This window comes from Vombatus ursinus, unplaced genomic scaffold (genome assembly GCF_900497805.2).
Source record: "Vombatus ursinus unplaced genomic scaffold, bare-nosed wombat genome assembly UNPS02014175.1, whole genome shotgun sequence".
Taxonomy (NCBI): domain Eukaryota; kingdom Metazoa; phylum Chordata; class Mammalia; order Diprotodontia; family Vombatidae; genus Vombatus; species Vombatus ursinus.
This window is the reverse complement of record NW_020953953.1, coordinates 842,818-855,982: the sequence shown is the minus strand read 5'-3', so window position 1 is coordinate 855,982 and position 13,165 is coordinate 842,818.

Below are 13,165 nucleotides of genomic sequence, written 5' to 3'. Positions count from 1 at the left end.
CCTCCCTCTCTGGATCACTTCTAATTTGTGCTGTATATAGTTTTGTGTATATGGTTTCTGCATATGATTGTGAGCCTCTTTAGACCAGATTGTTGCCTTTTTAAAAAATAGTTTTTTGTTTCTTATTTTTATTTTATTGTATTTTGTATCTACATTGTATTACAATATTGTATATTGTATTTACAACATCACAGTTATCCCAAGTATCCCTCCCCCTCTCCTTCCCAGAGAGCCACCCCATATAACAAATAGTATTTTGTGGAGCAAAAAAAATCAGCACAACCGATCCATATATAAAAAAGTCCAAAAACCTGTGCCATGTGGGACACCTGTGGACCTCCCCCCTCCACCAGGGTCTCTTAACTGGAGTCCTGCTTGACCTTTATAATTTGGTTGCGTTTACTTTGGTTTTTTTAGTGTATGGTTGTTCTTTCCATTTAGGTTGTTCTAGTCATTGTATGCACTGCTGACTTCTACATCAGTTCATGTATATCTTTCCATGCTTCTCTGCATTCATCACATACACACACATAGTACAGTAATATTCCATTATATTCATGGACCACAGTTTGTTTAGCCATTCCCCAATTGATGGGCATCTACTTTGCTTTCAGTTCTTGGTTATCACAAAAAGTGTTGCTGTGAATATTTTGAAGTGTACGGGAATTCTTTCTTACCGATGGTTTCTTTAGGAATGGAGTTTCTGGTTTAAAGGGCATGGCCATTTTAGTCACTTTATTTGCATAATTCCAAATTCCTTTCCAAAATGGTTGTAGCATTTCACGGCTCCACCAACTCTTTCCACAACTCCTCCAACATTGACTGTTGTTATTTTTTGTCATTTTAGCCAAGTTGCAGGGTGTGAGGTGAAACCCCAGATGTTGTTTTGACGTGCATTTCTTTCATTATTAGTGATTTGGAGCATTTTTTCATGGGGTTGTGAATATTTTGCAGTTCTTTTTGTTTGTTGATATCCTTTGGCCATTCGTCTATTAGGGAATGGCCCCATATATATTTATTAACTTTTTATATATCTTGGATACCAAACCTTTAGCAGAGAAATTTTATACAAAGGTCTTTTTCCCCATTCAACCACCTCCCTTCTTATCCTAGATGGATTAATGTTGTCTATGAAGTTTTTCAGTTTCAAGGAATCAAAGTTATCTCTTTAATCTTTGGTAATTGTCTCTGTCATTTGTTTAAGAATGTATCTTCTACCCATAGCTGTGAGAGCTATATTATCTATTTCTTTTCTAATTTTTTAATAGCATGAACTTCAATATTAAGGTCACTTAACCATTTAGAATGGATTGTGGAGTGTGGTGTAAGGCCTATGTCTTTTGTTTATCTTTGTATCTCTAGCACTTAGCACAGTGCCTGGCATACAGTAAGTGCTTAATAAATGCTTGACTGACTGTTTTCACTCTATCAGGTTAGCCTGCTTGCTACTTCTCACTGACACTTCTTTCCCTTCATTGGCTTTCTCAGCCGCCTCTTCTCTTTTGAGGATCACTGCGTCCACGTACATCAACCTATCCAGGTCCTAATGACTGTTTACTCCTCTCTCTCTCTCTCTCTCCCCTCTTTCCCTCCTCTTTCTCTCTCTCTCTCTCTCTCTGTCTCCTTCTCTGTCTCTCTCCCGCTCCCTCCTTCTCTCTCTCCTCTCTCTCTCCTCTCTCTCTCTCTCTCTCTCTCTCTCTCTCTCTCTCTCTCTCTCTCTCTCCCCCTCTCTCCCTCATTCAATTTCTTGGAACTTAAATTTTTATTCTGAACAAATAAACACCAAACAAAATAGGCATTGCCATATACACAGTGGAACAGAAAAAGAGAACTGTGCATGAAAATTTGGATGAACAGCTTCCTTTTCTTTCTAAATTTACAAAAAAATTCAGTACATAATTTCATTTAAAAAAATTTTTATTTTTACAAAAATTCATGTTCTCTACTTCCCAATCCTCCTGCCCTCCCCCTTCCTCAATCTCCAAAGCAAAAGCAAAATAAATTTCCATATTGTTAAATGGAAAAAAAAATATCACTCTGCACTCTGGGTCTAGGTCTGTCACGAGGTGGCTAGTATCGACACATAAATTTCAAAGCTACTCTGCTTATCTGTGATTCTTTTTGGCCTCCTTTCTGTTTTCTTCTGTATATGAAAAAAAAATTAACCTGACTCTCTTTTCTTTCTCTTTGGGGTGGGGGTGGGGGTGTGGGTGCTACCCTATTCTTAGCTTCTGTTTCTTTCCTACCACTCCCCATTCAAAAAAATTTAAGGCAAAACCCTTGTAACAACTATCCATAGTCAAGCAAAACAAATTTCTACAAAAATGTGTTTCTTTAAATATCTTGTGGTGGTGGAGGCATTTGCATAGCTCAGTGGAACTATAAGCTGGGCCTTGGAGGGTTACCCGATATGGACAGGTCAGAGTGGAGAATTATGGCAAAAGGCAATCCAATAGAGGAGGAAATGGCGAGCCAGTCCAGCATCTTTGCCAAGAAAACCCCATGGACAGTACTGGAATGATAAAAGGGATGAGCCCCTCAGGTCAGTAGGTGTTCAGCACATGACTGGGGAAGAGCAGAGGAAAATTCAAGTTTTCCTGACTCTAGTCCGGTGCTCCACCTAGCTACCACTAGTCTGTAAACTTTCATTTTTGTTTTTGGAGGCAGTTGAGGTTAATTGACTTGCCTAGAATCACACAGCTACTAAGTGTCTGAAACTGAATTTGAACTCAGGTCCTCCTAACTTCAGGACTCTATCGGATGTGCCATCTGCCTGCCCCAACCATAATCTTTCTGCAGGAGGTAGGTACGTTGATTTTTTAGAATAACAATTGGTCATTTAATTCATTGATCAGAGATCTGAAATCTTTCAAAATTGTTTTTCTTTGCAATGGTGTTTTTAGTGTATAAATCACACCCCTGGTTTTGCTCACTTCCCTGCCTCAATTCATTCAAGTCTTCCCAGTGCTCTCTGAAATCCCCCTTTCAACACTTCTCACAGCACAATAATATTCCGTTCCATTTATACTTTATAATTTATTCCACCATTCCCCAACTGACAGACATGCTCTTAGTTTCCACTTAATTGCTATAGCAAAAAGAGCAGCTATTATATCTTTCTGTACATGTGGATCATTTTCTTCCTCTTTTTATTGCTTGAGAATTTAGGCCTAGTAGAGATATTACTGAGTCAGAGTATACACAGGTTATTGCTTTCTCGGGCATAGTTCCAAGTGACCTTCCAAAATTGGGAATGTCTAAACAAGTTGTGGCACATGGAGAGAATAGAATATTCCTGTGCTCTAAGAAATAATGTGTGATGAACGGGGAATCTGGTGCAAAGGGAAGTGAGCAGAACCAGTAAAATAACATAAGCAATGACTGCCACAAGGTATGAGGAAAGGGCATGAAGAAAACAATCCAGAATGATTACTGTGGAGCGATGGTGATCAAACTTGGACCCAAAGCATTGATGTGAAAAGGGTCTTTGGTGCTCCTGAGGGCAACCACGATCCAGAAGGTGGGAGACATGGACCCAGGGAGATTTCATGGCAAACGAGAAGACAACATGAGGACGGCAAGAGGGTCCAAGTGGACCAGATAATTGGGGGCACAGGAAAATGGCTCCCATTCTCCTGCTGGAATGGCTACTTTGAAGAGTGAAGAGAAAGAGGTCGATTCAGGGTCTATAAGGCAATAACACTGTTAAGCAGAGGAAGCTCAAAATAGGTATGATAGAAGTCTTAATTCCAAGGGGAACCCAGAAACTAAAGAAGAAACAAATAAGAATAGGAACCATGGATTAAAGAATAAAAGTTTAGAATAGACAGAAAAGGAAGAGAATTAATGAAGAGAATGAGAGAAAGAAATCCCTTTGAAAAAAGGCCCAGAAAAGTAAAAAAAAAGAGACAAATAACAAAGGAAGTTGAAGGGAGAAGGAGAGGAGGATTTTGATTAAGTATCTGAGGGAAAAGAGAACACAAAAATGTTTGTTGCTGCCTTCCATCAAAGATTTCACAAGCCACAGGGCAGGGTTGTGACATTGTCAACATAAATAAAACATTGTTTCTTTTTTAATTGTTTTGTCTCCATCAACTAGAATTTCATCATGTACAACCCCATGTTAAAAATTTTTTTTTCAATTAAAAAATTATATTTTCTCTCCCTCTCTCTCCCTGCACTGGGAGAAAAAAAACCAAAACCTTGTCAAAGTCAAGGAAAATGAGTTCCTGCCTTGCCCACATCCAAAAAAATACGTATTTCAATCTGCACTCTTCTGAATATGCTCCCCACCTCCTGACAAAGAGGGCACAGACTGAGACATAATTTTCTTGAATAAGGCCAACGTAGGTATTGTGCTTGACTTTACCTGATCAGAGTTCTGAAGCTTTCAGAGTTGTTTGTCTGTAGGTTATCACTGTATAAATTGTTGACCTGGTTCTTCTCATTTTATTCAGCTTCAGTTCATCCAAGTCTTCTAATGTTTCTCTGAAACTATCCATTTCACCATTTCTTACAGCACAATAGTATTCTATTGCATTCATATACCAGAACTTGTTCAGTCACTCCCCAGTTGATGGGCATCTCCTCAGTTTTCACTTCTTTGCCACCACAAAATTACTGCCATAATTTTTTTTTGTTTTTATGGGCCCTTTCCCTCATTTTTTTATCTCGTTGGGGGTATAAACCTAGTAGGGGTGTCTCTGGGTCAAAGAGTATGTATAGTTTAGCAACTTTTTTGGGCATAGTTCCAAATGGCTTTTCAGAATGGCTGGGCCAATTCATAGCTCTACCACAGTGAATTAGGGGAAGGAAATAAATGTTTATATAGCACTTACTATGTGCCAGGTCAGATGCTACACTAAGCACTTTTTATCATTGGTATCTCATTTAATCCTCACAACAACCCTGTGAGGTAGGTGTTATTAGTGTGAATTTTACAGTTGAGAAAACTGAGACAAACAGAGGATATGTGACTCGTCCAGGGTCACACAGCTAGTAAATATCTGAGGCCAGATTGAAATTCGGGTGTTCCTGATTTGAGGCCTTATCTGTTGCGCTACCAGCTGTATCTTTTTTTTCTCACAATCTTCTAATATTTGTTATTTTCCCTTTTTTTTTTTAAAAACCAACTTTGCTAATCTGATGAATATGAGGAAGAACTTCATTTTCTCATTAGTGATTTAGAGTATTTTATATGGCTATTGAGTGTTTATATTTCTTTCTCTAAAAACTGCTTGTTTACATCCTTAGAGCGTTTATCAATTAGAGAATGGCTCTTATTGTTATAAATCTTAATCAGTTCCCTATATAGCTTGGAAATGAGAATTTTATCAGATAAGCTTGCTGCAGAAATCCCCCCCACCCCCCTACCCCCAGTTACCTGCTTCCATTTTAACTTTAGCTGCATTGGTTTTGTTTGTGAAAAATATTTTTAATTTTCTTTAATCAAAAGTGCTTATTTTGCTTTCTTGATCTTCTAAGTCCCTTGTTTGGTTGTGAACTCTTCGTGTAATCACAGATTTGAAAGATAATTTCTTCCTTACTCCTTAATTTGCTTATGATACCATCCTTTATGTCCGAGTCACATGCATATATGGAGCTTATCTTGGTGTATGATGTGAGCTGTTGGTCTACATCTAGTTTCTGCCAGACTGCCAACCTCGTAGTTTTGTCAGGTAGTGAGTTCTTGCCCCAGTGGCTGGAATTTTTGAACACATCAAATAGTGAGCTAAACTACTGGGCTTATTTGCTTCTGCATAGTTTGTCCCCAATCTCTTCCACTGATTTACCTCTCTATTTTTTAACCAGGACCAAAGCATTTTGGTGATTACTGCTTTGTAATAAATACACCTAGGTCATGATTAATGTTTGTTTGAATGATGTGAAATTTGATTTTGTGCAAATTATAAAATACCAGATCTCATATAATGTGACTCAAAATTCGATTAAAGTGGCTTGTGCAAGTTAGTCAAGGGTGTGAACACACTGCGGGTCCTCAGCCTGCGCTTGCCTTTCACTGAATACGGATGGGATGTTCCTCTGTGGACCACATTCCCAACGGTTGTATTAGAATTTTTTTTAAAAAAGAGCCCTTAACAAAATGGACAGTGAATGGACACGTTTTAGTGAAAAATGCTTCAGATTGAAACAGTTGGTGCAAAGAAGAGGCTTGTTATTATATTTGAACAAAAACTTGATATAATTGAATGGTGTGAACATGGTCTGATTCTAAAATAGGACAAGATATCAGAACACCTGAATCCGTGGCACAGAATATTATAAAACACAGACAAAATAAAAGAAAAAGGCAAGGCGACACCAACTTTTTGTGTTTGTCTGCAACTACAAGGAATAGAAGTGTTACAACAATAGAAATGGAATGCCTTTTAGCTGTGTGGATTGAAGACTGAAATAAAAAATGAATTCCTCTTAGCTAAGCAGTCATGAAGACAAACATTTCAAGTTTATTTAAGGTAGTGAAAGAAAATGGAAATCAAATAGTGAAAAAAAAATTTACTGCAAGCATTGCTGGGTTCAATTGCTTTACAAATTGAGTTCAATCTCATAATGTTAACATTATCAGAGAGGCAGTAAGTGCTGATGAGTCCACAGCCACTAAATATGCTGATGTTTTAAAGAAAATAATCAAAGAAGGTGGACATCCTGATCCATATATTTTAATGCGGATGAAAGAGATTTATTCTGGAAATGGATGCCTTCCAGAACTTATATTTCTAATAAAAAAACTTAACCTGGATGTAAAGTGGCTAAGGATCACCTAATACTTTTATTATCGGCAACTAAGTGGACCAATGGATTGAGTGCTGAGCCTGGAGTCAGAAAGACTCCTCTTCTTGAGTTCAAATCTGGCCTCAGGCACTCAGACCTGGATTGCCTCAGTTTCCTCATCTGTCAAAAGACCTAGAGAAGGAAATGGCAAACCATTCCAATATCTTTGCCAAGAAAATCCCAAATGAGGTCATTAAGAATGGGACATAACTGAAAAATGACTAAACAACGACAAATACTTTTCTGTTTTTGTTGCTTTTGGAAGCAAATGGGGTTAAGTGACTTGCCCAGGGTCACACAGCTAGTGTCTGAGATTGAATTTGAACTCAAGTCCTCCTGACTTCAGGGTGGGTGCTCTATCCACTGTGGCACGTAGTTGCTCCCAACAAACACCTTTTTTTATTAATTTATTTTGATTTATCAACAATTACTTCCATAAGCAAGTTTAAAATTTTTCTCCCCCTCCTTCCCCACTTCCCTCCCCCAAGATGGCACGCAATGTGATATAGGCTATATATATATATATATATACACATTCCTATTAAACATATTTTATGATTAGTGATGTTGTAAGGAAGAATTAGAACCAATAGGAAGAAACCCAAGAAAGAGAAAACAAAACAAAATAGAAGAAAAAAATAGCAAATAGTCTGCTTCGATCTGCATTCAAACTCCATAGTTCTTTCTCTGCATGTGGATAGCATTTTCTATCATGAGGCCTTTGGAGGTGTCTTAGGTCCTTGCACTGATGAGAAGGGCTAAGTCTATCAACCCCCAACAAGCACTTTTATTGGGAAGCACTACAGAAGGGGATTTTAAATGAAAACTAATGCTTGTCTTTCAGTCTCAAAATCCGTGTGCTCTGAGAGGCTACAACCATCAATTGCTTCTTAAAAGCAGTCAAGTAAGAAAGCAGGGGTGACTGAAGCTGCTTTCAGACTAACCCAGCTGTTGAAAAGTATTGCAAAGATCTCATTTAAAGCAATTTTTGTAGTCAATTTTTGTAAAAGTGCCATGCACAACTGAGAAATATATCGATAGCTGTACTATATTTATATCTTCATATCTTTCTGCCCATCAACATATTTAGATATATTCCTTTCTATTCCCATTCAATACCAGGGGTCTCACATCTAACTTTCCTAAAATTCCATTCAGGTCCTTAACTTCTTTCTGGTTGTTTCATCATTCGTTTGTTCATTTATAGCTAGATTTGAATAGATCTGAATAGGTCGGTCAGGAAATAAACATTTTAAAGCACCTACTATGTGCCGCGCACTTAAGTGTTGGGGATTGAAAAAAAAAAGGGAAAAGGCAATCTCAGCTCTGAAGGAACTCACTGCTTGAGGGAGATGACATGCAAACAACTATGACGGGATAAATTGAAGTTGTCGACAAAGGAGAGACACTAGAAATAAGGGGGATCGACAAAGGCATCCTTTAGAAGGTGGGATTTCAGTTGGGCCTTAAGTGAGGCCAGGAGGTTTCCTGGGAAACATGGGGGACAGCCAGTGAAAATGCCCAGTCCGGGGATGGAGTGTTTCCTTCAAGAAATGGAGAGGCCAGCATCACTGGGGGTGTGTGTAAGGCAGTGTCAGTGACAGGCAAAGTGTCAGAAGACTAGAGAGGTGGGGGTGGGGCAGGTCATGAAGGCTTTGAACACTCAACAGAAGATTTTGTGTTAGATTCTGGGGGCGATAGGGAGCCACTGGACATAACTAACCAGCGACGTGGTCACAACTGCACTTTAGGAAGGACAGAGTCCAGGGGTGAGAGGCTTGTTTGTGGCAGGGAGAGAAACAGCAGGCTGCTGCTGCAGTCCGGGTACGAGGAGATGAGTGGTGGCCGTGTTGGAGGAGAGAAGGGGGCGTTTGAGACATGCCACAGGCCTTGGCAACAGCTTGGGGATGAGGCACGAGAGATGGTGAGGAGACAAGGATGGCTCCTGTGTTGTGATTCTGGGGGGCTGGGGCGGGCCACCCCCTTCCCACCCAGCGCCTGGGGTGGGGTTGGCTCCCTTTTCTTGCCTTCATCCAGTTGGCTCTTCCCTTCTCCCCTTCCCCTCCAGTTAAGTAGCAAGTAAAATGCCTTCTCCTCAACTTTAACTTTTTTTTAGGGTCATTTTCTGCACCTTTTTTAAGGATCTCTTCCCCTCATTCTCTCCATTATTTCTCTTCCCTTTCTATTTTAGACTTTAACTCTTTGACTCACGGCCCTTATGCTTTGGTTCTTTCGTCTCCACAACCCTCTTGGAATTAAAGCTTCTAAGGTGCCTAGTTTCGGTTCTTCTTCTAATGAGTTTTTATGTTGGCCTTGTGGACTGCGCCCCTGCCCCCCCCAGCTCGTTTTTTTCTTTTTTCCTGTTGTGCCTTACTCTTAGAAATGCCAATTCCTGAAGGAGATAAGAGGGAATATTGCCCCATCGAGTGAGTGTCTGAAGCTGAATTTGAATTTAGGTCTTCCTGACCAACACTCTATCCACTAGTGGCACCACCTAGCTGCCTGTCTGATTTTTCCTTCAGTTACCTAGAGGTTATTTCATTATGTGCATATACATGTATATATATACATCTATAATTATTATTTGTCTTTGGTGCCTTTAAGTTACCCCCATTATCTTTTTAAATGCCCATCACTTAATGTCATCTTGCTTGAGATCTTGATGGCTACCTGGTTTTTAGCCCACCTGAAGCACAACAGATCCTACTGCATTTCATCATTTTAAACTCCACGGATCCGTTTCAGATTTCTTGAAGGCAGTGCTGTGTTCTGCTGTTCTCTTCTGAGTTCATCCCTTTCATGATTGTTAATTCTTCATTTTCCTCCATCAGATCTCTCTTCCTTCCTCTCCATCTCTCTTTGCAGGAATGATAGAAAAGGAACACAATATCAGTGAGATGTAACTGGAATAAACTGCCTCCCCTCAGTCAGTACCGAGAAGAATGTTAAACTCATGTTTACATTTTCACTTTAATCCTCCCTTTAGGATGCATCCTCAGAAGTTGAAGTTTGTTTTCATTGGACTGTTATTCCATCAATGCTAGGCTCCCTCTTAAACCCCAACTCATATTATCAATGCCTGTTTCTCTGTTGGGTTAATGTGTGTGTGTGTGTGTGTGTGTGTGTGTGTGTATTTTTTTTTTTTGTGAGGCAATGGGGTGAAGTGACTTGCCCAGGGTCACACAGCTAGTAAGTGTCAAGTGTCTGAGGCCAGATTTGAAGTCAGCTCTTCCTGAATCCAGGGCCGATGCTGGGTTAATATCTTTTCACACCATCCTCTCACCCTCTTTGTTCAAACATCCTTTTCCTGAGGATAGTGGGGTTCATGCTATGCCTGCTTTCTCTGTGACACTTGAGGACATGAGAGTTCTTATGGAAAATTTTTTCCCCCTGTGGGGGTAAGCGAGTTATCATCATAACAGCCCCTTTCAGTGACTTTGCCTATCTACCTTTTTCCTGTCTCCTATATTTGCATTTCAAATTTTCTTCTTGAATCGGTACTTTTTATGGGGAATGCCTTTCCGATCCTCTTCCATTTAAAGTCCATTTTGTTCCTATAGGATCATGCTGAATAAAAGGCTGTTATTCTTGGTTGTAAACATGTATATTTTGTCTCTAGGAATACTGACGTGCAATATTTAATTTTCTTTATAGTAATAGCTACCAAGTCTTGTGTGATCCTGACTAGTTCATTGGTATTTGAAGTCTTTCTGGATCTTTGAAGGTTTTGTTTTTTGATCCGGAAGCTCTGGACTTTGGCTATGACATTCCAGGGATTTTTTATTTTGGGGCTCCTTTAAGGAAGTGAGTGGTGAATTCTTCCTATTTTCACATTGCCTTTTGGTTCAAATAGAGCTGTGCTATTATTTCTGATTTCTTAAAATGTTTTTCAGTTTTTGCCTTTTTTTTTTGGTGAGAGGAGCTCTGGATGGGACACAGGCTCTTAGAAGATTAAATCTTAGCGTATCTTTCCTTGACCTATTTTCTAGGTTATTTTTGCTATCTTTCCACAGTGCCGGATTTGATGAAGGTACTTTACTGTAGTTTCTCTTTGAATTTCTTAATCACTATTCTTGATCATTGTTTTTTAGATATTTGCAAGAATATGTGTAAATGGTAGGCTCCTCAGTGACCATGTAGCAATCCCAATAAGAAATCTCATTCCCATGTTTGAAGGAATGCATCCAAATTCTCATCACCTCCCAGCTACCTGACATGAGCAGGCATGTACATTCTCCCATCGTTCTGAGAGTCTATTTGTATGAGCAACTGTATTTGATTCACTATGCTGATCTTCTCAGGCCTACATGACAGTATGGCAGGGGGAACATTCAGTGTGATGTCTAGATGGGACTCCATCTAGAAGTTGAGACCTCGTTGTTCCTGGTACAGAATGGTTACTAGCATCTTAAATCAAATATAGTTGCCCTGTATAGCACTTTTTTAGTTTGGTAAATTGCTTTGCAAATGTTCTCATTTTATCCTCACAATTCCATGAGGTAGATGCTATTATTATCCTCATTTTACAGATAAGGAAATGGAGGCAGAGTGAGTTCTCTAGGGTCATACTGCTAGTAAATATCTGAGGTTGGACTGGAACTCAGGTCTTCTTCCTGACTCCAAGTACAACACACTGTATCCACTGTACCACTTAACTGCTAGAAGTGAAACTTCAGGATTGTTTTAATTTGCATTTGTTATGGTTAGCTGCTTGGGAGCATTCTTTAATATCTGTTAAGAGTTCAACATTCTTCATTTGAGAACCAGTTATTAACGTGCTTTGACCATTCTCTTTGAGTGAAGGCTTTTGGTTTTGTGCATTTCTATTAATTGTCTATGTATCTTCGATACCAAACCCTTGAAATTCAAGAAATCCGATGCAGAGATATTTTCCCTCATTTGGCCAACTGCCATCTTTGGACATGTGGTAAAACCTAATTCTGTCGGCTCCAGTTGTGTTTGACAGAATGTAAATTCCATGAAGGCAGGGACATGTTCTATTTGTACTTCGTCTTTATTGACCTATCTATAGATCATGACTGATGCAACATCAAGTAGTGCAAAATTTGATTTAGTACAAATTGCAAAATACCAATTGCATTGAATGAGTCAAAATTCAATTGATGTGACACATGTGAGCTAGTGGAGGGATTTTTAGCATGCCTCACACTGTCAGTTTGCACTTCCCCAAAGTTGTGTGTGGATATGTGCTGCTGTAAACCATATTACCGACTGTTAGGTTGAGTTTATGTTTTAGAAAGTCTTTAACAAAATGGGCAAAAGAAAGAATCCTGATGGAAACCCTGCTAGCACAAAAAAGAAGCTTGTTCTTATAGCAGAACAAAAATCTGATGTAATTGAATAGCATGAACACGTCACAGTAAGTCTAGGTAAGATACAGAACATTATAAAGTACACATATAATGAAACAAAAGAAAAGAAAAATAAATGAAATAAAAGAAAAAAGGCCAAGGTACATCAACTTCCTGTAGTTTGCCAACAACTGCCACGAACAGGAGCGTCGGGGGGACAGAAACGGATCTCATTCTGGCTGTCTGAAGACGACTCGTTCTCAGCAGACCAGCCTTGGAAACGAAAGCCTCTTTAAGGCAGTGACAGAAAGCGGAATTGAAGGAGAGGCTGAAGAACCTTTTGCTCCAAGTGTTGATTGAAGTGCTTAAAGAACGAAGTTCAGCTGAATGTTAAATGGTCAGAAGGGCAGCCAATGCAGACAAGGACGCAGAAGCTAAACGTTCCGATAATGTGAAGAAAGTAATTGAAGTTGGAGACACCGATCCACAAAAAACTGAGGTGGATGAAACAGGCTTATTCTGGAAGGAGGTGTCTCCCAGAACTTACATTTCTAAGACAGGAAAAAAACCCTGGATTTACATCCAACACTTTGGTTGAGAGGTAATGCAGAAGGAGATTTAAAATCCAAACCAGTGCTTGTTTATCAGTTTTGAAATCCTTGTGCTGTGAGAGGCTTCCAGTTCTTTGGCAGTGAAATAAGAAACTTTGAGCTGTTTCTGGAGACTGTTTTTGAAGTTATGCTGGTCACACTGCTGAAAAATATTGCAAGGACCACAACGTTTCATTTAAAGCATTAGTGACTTTGGATAATGCCCCAGGTCATCCAACTACACTTAGTGTTGATTAGGGGAGAATATAAGCATGCAAATTCTCCAAATGAAATGTGGAAAAAGCTCTTTACACTAATGAGTATATGTATGAAGAATTAAAAAAAGCAAAGGTAGTTCCGTCTATGCTGCTAAAATATTTTTTAAATGACAATAATGACATTTTTGCCATATCCTGTAATTTTAAAAATTTTGCCTTCTAGAACTTCTCTATTACTTTGTAATAAACATGA